Raw genomic sequence first — 6,989 nt, 5'->3', positions numbered from 1 at the left:
TCACTTCCCCTTTGATGAGGTAGAGACTCTTTCTCTTCTACTGTGCAGTGGCTTCCAGACCAGCTGGCTTAGGAGCTTGTGGTGGATGCTCCTGTCTCTACCTCCCAGCTCCCAGCTTGCTGTGGAAGTGCTGGGATTACAGATCTGTGCCACCACATCCTGCCTTCCACCTGCTTGAAACAGTAACTCACAGATGTACACCAGTGAGGTAGGCACCCAAAGATGGGACCATAAGCAAGAGTCTCCAGCTGGAACAAAGAAGCAACTGTGGATTTCAGGGATGGGGGGTCGGGGAGGGAGGGCAAAGGTGGGGTGAGAGATGAAAGCTGAGGACCTCCAGAGGGGGCCCTGGGGGTCCCATGAGCAGAACAGCACATATCAGTCTCTGGAGACAGTTTCTTCTTTGTTTTGCAGAGGATCCCATAAGCGGGGCAGAGCCCACTTATGCCCCAAATCAAAATAGAATCTAAACAATTCTGCAAAACCATTCCAATTAAAACAAAACAAAAGCATTCCTTGCTCCTCACACAGCAGAACACCCGTGCTGCATTTGGGAAATCTCCGTTCATCCTGGAATGCTCCATCTTGTTCCACATCCTTCCTGCACCTCCTCTGCCCCGCCCACCTTTAATATTCCCATTTGGGAAGTTGAGATTTCCAGAGTGGTGGAAGAATGAAGAGCCGGCTTATATCAATCTTCATGGGACAGAAAGGTAAACTGAGGCCTGGAGAGGTGAGGCCCAGGTCAAGGTCAGTCATCAAGGTCATGGCTAGGCTGGGACTTGAACCCAGCCATCACTGTCAATCTCATCAGCACCCGTCCATCTGTCCCCGTGGCAACCTTCAGCAATGACTCAGCAGATTTTGTTGGTTCCCTTTGCAGGACACCATTGGGACAGACAGCAGGTTGGGGAGCCCTCCTGCTGCTTCTGGGTGACAGTCTGGCTGGAACACTCCTGGTGAATATCCAGAGGGTTGCCTTAGGACGCAGCAGCTGTGCAAAGGGGTGCAGAGAAGAGAGAGAGATTCCCTCGGTGCCTGGGCTTTGGGTCTTACTGAACAAGCTGTCAGCCACCTGCTGGGCTGAGTCGCATGTGTGGCCAGCATCCAAGGCCCACAGAGGACAGGCACACTGTCCCCAGGGAGATGCGGCCTGCTGACACTTCGTCCCTCTCTCCTGTTCCTCCAGCCCCTGCCTTCCCTTCCCCTACATCTCTTCCCTTAGCTAAGGCCCTCTGGCTGCTTTCTGCCACCTTGTGTCGTTGGGGAGAATTAAATTTGCCCAAGCAGAAAGCAATGATTCCCTAAAGTATGTGTAGGTACTGGAAGAAACATTGAAATGGGAGTGGGGTGCAGAGGGCCGTCCTGAGTGACAGCCTCCCAACTAGGGCACCTTTCAGCAGCAAGCAGGTCCACACTATTGGCATTCTGTCTGGACTTCACCCCCGCAGTTCCTGGCAACAGCCAGATAGGCTTGGCCCTGTAAAAGGGGCTGCTTGGCCCCTCCTCTCTCTTACTCCTCTCTCTTACTCCCCTCTTACTCCTGCCTCTCTCTCTTGCCTCTTGCCCCCTTGCTCCCCATTCCCTTCCCCCATCTCTCCACATAGTCATGGCTGGCCTCCACTTCTCTACTCTCTCCTCTCTCTGCCTTTCTCTGCCTCTGCTACCTTCTTAACTCCCTTCCCCATGCCCTAAATAAACTCTATTCTATACCATACCAGAGTGTGTCTGGTGCCTCAGGAGGAAGGGATGCCTCGGCATAGGCCCGCTGGGGCACCCCCTTCCCCCACACCCTGCCAGAACATATTCTTATAGCTCTTTCTCTTTTTATGATCACAACACACACACTATCAGGGGAGAGGGGGACAGGTTGAGGCACAGAAACATTTTTTATTCTCTTCCTTGGCTTCTACATGCCTAAAGGACATGGGGCTTTTGAAGTCACTCTTCCTCTGTTTAACAGTTCTTCCCCATGGATCTCAAATTTGACCCTGTGGACCCTGTGAAGTTCCAAAATGATTCCTGATTGCTTTGTTTTGAGAAAGGGTCTCCTGTAGCCCAGGATGACCTCAAAATCTATAAGTAGCCAAGGATGACCCTGAACCCTTGATTTTTCTGCCCCCACCTCCTAAGTCCTGGGACTACAGATGTATATAGACCTTGGCTGGTCTAGGGTTCTTGATTTTTGGATAGTTATCTTTCAGGATGGGAGCTCGTTCAGCACCTGTCTGAGTTTGAGTTTGAATCATGAGAACCAACATAAATCCTGGCATAGCAGTGTGTGCTTGTAACCTCTGCATTGGGATGAGGAAGGCCAGAGGGTTGCCCAATGGTCAGCCAACCTAGCCTCACTGATGAGTTCCATGTTCAGTCAGTGAGAGACTGCCTCAAAAGATAAATATGACAATGGACACACAGAGATACACATATAACATACAGCCACGTGAACACATACACACAGAGAATTATCTTTCAAGACTGTCAACTTTGACAAGATCTAAAGCCACCTAAGAGACAAGCCTCCAGCTCTGTATGTGAGGGAGTTTCTAGATTGAGTTAGTTGATGTGGAAAGACTCACCCCAAATTTGGGCAGCAGCATCCTGAGGGCTGGGCATCTGAACTGAACGAAAAGGGGAAAATGAGTTGAGCTCCAGACGCCATTTCCTGACTGTGGATACATGTGACCAGTGGCCTCACGATACATGTGACCAGTGGCCTCACGATCCATGTGACCAGTGGCCTCACGATACATGTGACCAGTGGCCTCACGATACATGTGACCAGTGGCCTCACGATGCTCTGCCCCCAGGCCTTTCCCACCATGGTGGGCTAGCCCCTCAAACTATGGGCTGTAATAAATCCATCTTCTTCCTCTTCTTTTTCCTCTTCTTTTTCCTCCTCCTCCTCCTCCACTACTTCTTCTTCTTCTTCTTCTTCTTCTTCTTCTTCTTCTTCTTCTTCTTCTTCTTCTTCTTCTTCTTCTTCTTCTTCTTCTTCTTCTTCTTCTTCTCCTTCTTCTTCTCCTTCTTCTTCTTCTTCTTCTTCTTCTTCTTCTTCTTCTTCTTCTTCTTCTTCTTCTCCTTCTTCTCCTCCTCCTCCCCATCCTCCTCCTCCTCTTTCCTCCTCCTCTTCTCTCTTCTCTCTCTCCTCCTTATTCCTCTTCCTTCTTCCAGACATACCTGGGGTTTTTTTATTTTTTGTTTTCTTGTTTGTTTTTGGTTTCTCTGTTTAGTTCTGGCTGTCCTGGAACTCACTCTGTAGACCAGGCTGGCCTTGAACACATAGAGATCTATATGCATCTGCCTCCTGAGTACTGGGATTAAAGGCGTGCACCACCACTGCCCGGCCAGACCTTTTCTCCTAAGTTGCTTCCTTTCCAGTACTTTGTCACAGCATTCAGAAAGCTGCAGATGCTGAGATCCATGCTGTTCGTGGATGGAAGACTCCATCTTACTAAAATGACACATCTGCACACAGATGGAGGTCCTCTCAAAATCCCAGTAACGTTGCTTGCAGAAGTGGACAAACACATCCTAAAATTCATATGGAACTTCAAGGGACTTCCCCAAAAGTCAAAACAATATATGAAAAGAGGAGGCAAAGAAATGGGATGCCTACATAACCCTTCCAAGGCTCAGGCACCGTCAGAGACAAAGGGGCCCAAAGAATTTAAGATCTAGAGACAGCAGGGATTGTGGAGCTAGCCTCAGGGCCCAGTTTATCAGTTAAACTCACTTAAACTCAGAGCAGCTGTGATCTACCCACACAAGACCTTGGGAGTCCATTGACATCCTGTTGTGGAAAGGGCTCACATCCCTTCATAAGGATTTACATGCAGTTCATGGCCGATGGCGGAGGGAGAGGGATTTTCTTCAGGGATGCAGACTGTGGTAAGGCGCCAGTGCTCCAGTGAGCAACTCTAATGAAACACATGAGAGAGACATACAGACAAAGACAGACAGACAGACAGGAATGGGGGAGCTAAACTGAGCCCATAGAAGGGTAATGGCCTTGCAAGTGGGAGTGAGAAGATGGGTTAGTTGAAAAATAAGCTAATTTTATATGACATTTAACTTATTTTACAATATGATCCAATTAGCATATTTTACATTGCATTCCAATTAGCATATTTTACATTATGTTCCAATTAATTACCAGTGCTTCAACAAGATTAAATCAAGTATTCATTTTCTCCCCACTAAAATTATATCCTTCACTTGAGACACTCCTCGCATCCCCTAGGGCAGGAGGGACGTCTGAAGACAGTCTTATCAGAGCGGTCAGCTCTCTAGGGACAGCTTTTGCATCTTGTGACCTTTTACTCCCTGTGGGTGCCATGTGGCACACTGAGGACCCCGTCTGCCCAGCCTCAAGCTCTGTGGGATCTCTTAGAGTGTCAGGATGTCACACAGAGCATCATGGCCATGGTGCATCTGATCCTAGGGTCACTGTGCGACTGCCCAGGTCTCACATCCAAGAAGCTGATCCTGGCAGAGGCAGGGAGCCAGCAACTGTTCAGCATGGAGGTGTCTAGGGGAGGAATGGAGGGAAGAAAAGATAGGTAAATGGCCTCAGGGCACTGACCCAGTCCATGCAACTGAGCCATCAAGGCCTCCATAACCCAGTCACCCCCAAGACCTCCATGCCCAGTCAATCGGTCTGTCCAACCTCCTCTGCACTGGACTGGCTCTGCATTGGATCTCAGTGCTGAGCACGGGGGTTCTTTTGTGGGGGGGTGGATCTACTTGAGGAAGTCAGCAAATATATGTTTTCCTAAGGAAGGGACCACCTTAGCTGCCCCATCCCAGTCCCTTTTGCTTGGCTGTGAACATCAACATGAAGCTGGAGCTGTGACTGCCATTTAGCAAAGCTGAGGAAACAAACATGACACCCCAAAACCTAGCATGTTGACTAAATGCAGCTGGCCAGTAATGCAAACACTGGTCCATCCATAGCACTATGAGTGGTCAGCATGGCCAGGCACGGGCTGGCACCTACCAACCTCCAAGCTCTGGATATGTGAGGAAGCATATTCCTTCCTGATATCTAAGGTGGAGAGTGACTGATGACCTGACATCACTCTCTGGTCTCCACATGCTTCTGCACACACATGTACACATACACTTATACTCCCATGAACAAGTATACATACATACCACATCACACACACACACACACACACACACACACACACACACACACACACAAACACACAAAACTAGGAATCGCGTGTTTAAAGAACTAATAGCTTGGAATGTCAGGAAACAGAAACCATAGAAAGTGACATGAAGGGTTTGCTGAAGAAGGCAGCAGACATGCAGAGACACAAATGAAGCAGCAGCCGTGGAACAGTGGGTTAGACAAGGCTGAAGAGAGAGTTAGCTGATTAGAAAGTGGACTAGAAGAAATCACTTAGAACAAACACGGAAAGTCCTCCTCCTCCTCCTAGATCTCCTCCCTCTCCATTCCCTCTCCCTCCTACAGCACCACCCTCCTTTTCCTACCTCCCCTTGCTTCTCTCAAATCCTGCCCCCTCTGCTTCCCCTTCCCACTTTTCCTCCTCTATTTTCTATTTTCTCACCTTGTGCTATTTTTTCTCTTTTTTTTTCTTTTTCTTTTTTCTTTTCTTTTTTTGACAACCTGACACAAGCTAGAATCCCAAATGAGAAAGTGCCTCCATCAGACTAGCCTGTAGTCAAGCCTGTGGGTAACATTTTCCTAATCAGTGATTGATGTGGGAGAGTCCAGCCCATTGTGGATGATGTCACACATGATCAGGTGGTCTTGGGTTCTCTAAGAAAGCAGGCTGAGCAGCCCACAGGGAGCAAGGCAATAAGCAGCAGCCCTCCATGGCCTCTGCATCAGCTCCTGCTTGCAGGTCCCTGCCCAGTCTTCCCTCTGTGACAGTGTAGTGTAGAACTGTGAGCTAAAGCAAACCCTTTCCCTCCTCAAGTCAATTTTGGCTGTGGTGTTTATCACAGTAATAAGAATGCTAACTAGGGCAACCCCAGATGAGGAACCCCAACCTGAACGTTTCCCAGGCTTGATCCTCAAACTTTTACCAGATCATCTAATCCTGCATCCATCCATCCATCCTGTCTGACTTGGCCCAGTTCCTGCAAGTTTTAACTCTGGGCTACACCCAGAACCATCACTGCAGGCCCCTGATGTTGGGCTTCTGTGCATCGTCTTCCCAAAACCTGCCTTGGTTTAGGGCAACCTATAGTTGCCTTTCATCCCTCAACAGGAACCATTTCCCTCCTCTCAGCACACACTATCCCACGTTGGCCTCCACAGCCCAATTCAAACCCAAGGCTCACTTCCGAAGAAGGTGGTTGGATACTGGTGTAGACAGGACAGCTCCAGCTGTCCCCCACCACATGCACACACACACACACACACACACACACACACACACACACACACACACACGCACACGCACGCACGCACACATACACACTGCAGAGCCCCAGGAGTCTGTGATGGAGGAGCCTGCTCACCCCCTAGTTCACACACACACACACACACACACACACACACACACACACACACACACACTGCAGAGCCCCAGGAGGCTGTGATGGAGGAGCCTGCTCACCCCCTAGTTCTAGAGCAGGCAGGAAGCCAGCCATATCTCACGTGGTCTCCAGGGTTGGTCTGTTCTCAAGAGAATCCTTTTGTTCCATCTCCTTGTCTGTTAAAGCCACTGCCTGAAACTCTGGAACATTCAGACCCCAAAGTTCAGGGCCAGAAGAGAGCAAGGCAACCAGAGAATGGTAAATGACAGAATGTTCTCTCTTCAATAATGAAATGTTTTATCAAAGCTGGCTAACATTTACCAAGGTTATTGGCAACTAGGTAATGTTCCAAGGACTCAACATTTGTTGAAACGACTTAGCCCTCACACCCTGTGCCTATGAAGAAATGTCAATATCATTGTGTATTACAGATGAGAAAAACAGGCTCAGAGAAGTAAAGTAACTTGTCC

The 6,989-nt window shown here is 48.9% G+C and overlaps 1 long non-coding RNA gene across 1 annotated transcript; it reads right to left on the bottom strand.

The window, feature by feature from the left end:
- Nucleotides 1-382: 382 nt before the first annotated feature.
- On the bottom strand, nt 383-6,704 carry LOC116070886. Its single transcript, XR_004110616.1, has 2 exons — nt 6,600-6,704; nt 383-994 (listed from the first exon to the last, which is right to left on the bottom strand). It is a non-coding gene; the product is annotated as an uncharacterized LOC116070886 (long non-coding RNA).
- Nucleotides 6,705-6,989: the final 285 nt, after the last annotated feature.

Source organism: Mastomys coucha, unplaced genomic scaffold, assembly GCF_008632895.1.
Source record: "Mastomys coucha isolate ucsf_1 unplaced genomic scaffold, UCSF_Mcou_1 pScaffold22, whole genome shotgun sequence".
Classification (NCBI taxonomy): domain Eukaryota; kingdom Metazoa; phylum Chordata; class Mammalia; order Rodentia; family Muridae; genus Mastomys; species Mastomys coucha.
Note: the sequence above shows the minus strand (reverse complement) of the source record. Positions and strands in the feature narration are given on the sequence as shown.